This window comes from Cibotium barometz, chromosome 23, assembly GCF_041138505.1.
Source record: "Cibotium barometz isolate CiBa-2024 chromosome 23, ASM4113850v1, whole genome shotgun sequence".
NCBI classification, from domain to species: Eukaryota; Viridiplantae; Streptophyta; class Polypodiopsida; order Cyatheales; family Cibotiaceae; genus Cibotium; species Cibotium barometz.
In genome coordinates, this window is record NC_141068.1 from 50,498,261 (window position 1) to 50,501,079 (window position 2,819).

Consider the following 2,819-nt stretch of genomic DNA (forward strand, 5'->3'; position numbering starts at 1 on the left):
CGAGCTAATAGAGACAAGGTTCCAAAGGTAAATTGTAGGGTGGTTCAATTCCTACAAGTAGTAGGAGGATGACATATTCATGATTCAGCGTGTGGGGCTTGCCGATCCACAATCGTTGTTGTCCTCGAAGTTTAGCGAGACGAGGATCGTGTGTGGGCAGAGAAATCTCTTAGGCATCGGCGGGGGCCTAACAAATCTAAGTGACTAAAGCTGTGCACTCCTCTCTCAATTGGTGTTCAAGGTATATGCATGCCTCATAAACACTATGACACTACAATAAAGTTATATTTTGATTTCCATAGATATTTCTAAAACATAAAAGCATTGCAGTCTGAGTTTGATGCCACATACCAAAAAAAGCTCAGTGGCTTGCCTGAGCAAGGGAGTAGAGAGTACAATAAGAATGCCAACATGCTCGATAAGAATTACAAAGACGCCCATAAGGAGATGAAGGCGCTATTTACAAAGAGAGGACATAAGCTCCAAATAGCCAACCCCGACTATGGCAAAAAGTTCTTCAAGATGGTGATCTCTTACCAGGATTGGGGTGAAAAGGTGAGTAGATCCACTACTCCCAAGCTAGCAAAGATTTCTCGTGCGCATATTCCAAATGCAAAGTAAGATCACACATTTTCTTTCGATGCATTAAACTTTTTTGATATGTAGTAAGACACATAAAGTTGGTTCACAATGCAAGAAATGTAGGCTCGTGGACATATTAACGGGTGGTGAGTTCCCAATGAGAGATGCCCACACTCCTTCTTCGGATAGAGAATTCTTCGTGTGGATACATCACCATGTGTACTGGTTCCAATTGATCGAGTACACGCTCTAGCTCTATGCAAAGTTGGAGGAGAACTCACCCGCCCATAGGCATTCACAAGAGAGGCACATGCGACTTTGGGGTGGGCATCATAGATACCCTGAAAGCTTTTAAGAAGACGCACTTTGAAAAGGTGTTCGTAAGGTGCAAAGGGCAAATGTGTGCCACCCTGTATCCTAACAAGCAGCCATAGTTGCCGTGCTATGAGTTGCCGTGCATAGCACGGCGCCTATTGTACAAGTATATAGTAGCATAATCGATACTATGATTGTTATTCTATCATATTGAAAGAGTTTTCAAATGTTTTTGTATTACATGGTAGAGAAATTTTGTGTGTATTGAAAGAGTATTCAAATGTTTCTGTATTAGGTGGTAGAGAAATTATCTGTGTAATTGAGTATGTATTCCCGAGCACCCATTAGATGCATAAGTACAGTACAAGACAGAGGAGACGAGATAATACCTTGAGGATCGATGAGCTACGAGGCAAGGAGACATGGACATCTTGCCCATGGTGGATAGATTATCCCGACGACGACGAGGGAGAGTTTCCTCGTAGCGAGGCTAAGTAGTTTCAGAGTAAGTATCATTGTGTATGGTAGCATCTTGTATAAACTTTGAAGTTCCTATAGGGAGTTTATAGTTGCTATATGGGTTGGATGTAGGAGAAAATAAGGACAAAAATCTAGCGACCAAGAAGCAACCCAAGGAAAAGGGACAAGAAGCCAACCTGTAATGAAGTAGGTTTGGGTGCACATGCACATGGGGAATGGGACCTAGGCACTTGGGCTTAGGGACATTTACATGTGTACTTTTGGGAACCTTAGGCTATATGAGGCATAGGGCTCATGGGCATTGTACCCTTTTTGGATCATATTCACTCTATAGACATTCATGTCTTCTCGGTACTCTTGCCCAAGCTTTCATGGTGAACTTTTCTCATATGAGATGTGAGGATGGTGACCCACACCCATGTTGTCACTCCATGATTTGAGTGGCCAACCCTAGTCTCTTGCATTGGTATCAGAGCTCTTGGCTTAGATCCCTAGGATCAGAGTTCTTGGCTTAGATCCTTGCTTAAAAAGTGATTAGTGAATCATTTTTGGATTATGCTTAATCTAACTTTCAAAATGATATTCTTGATCTTGATTAATAATAATCATTTTCAAATTACTGTTAATCCAATTTTTTGAAATGTAATTTTTTAATCTTAATTAATGTTAATCATTTTTTGTAATTAATTTTTACACAATTTTCAAATTTACTAATTTCTTATTTGTAAATTGATAAGATTAGCAATGAAATCTCTGTTAATCATTTTTGAATTTGTATTAAATACTATTTTCAAAACCCTAATCCACTTTACTGTTTGATTTCTTGAACTTCTTGATCTTGATCTTCTTGATCTTGATTTTCGAATTAGGGTTTACAAAGATTTTAGCACCATTATTGAAAGATTTTCTTATATTATCTTGCTTGAAGAGCCTATAGTTCCAATTATTAATCCTCTAAGCTCTTAATTCTTCAAGAACAAACCCTAGATTCCCAAATCTTGAGTTCTTGGAAGAAACATTGCAAGAAGCAAGTTGTGTGCAAAAAATCAAGGTTGTTGTGTAGAGTTCTTCAAATTGTTGTGATAATATTCATATTGTTGTACAAAGTATTCATATTAATTGTGCAAAGAATTCAGATTGCTATGCAGAGTTCTCATATTTCTGTTGCACAATTGTAGAGTGCTGTGCTGAGTGCAGATTCATTGTAGTTTTGAACAAATTTTTAAAATCTTGACACAAATTTCAAGATTATGTACAGTTGATACAGATTTTCAAGAATTGGTGCAGATCTACAATGCAAAACAGAGTAATTTACAAATCATGCAAAATTTATTGTGCTGAAATCAAATCTTGACACAAAAACAAAACAATAAGTGATTTTTGATTAATTCTTTTTAATCTTGATACTTTCTTGCAAAGAAGATAGACAAATATTACAAAAC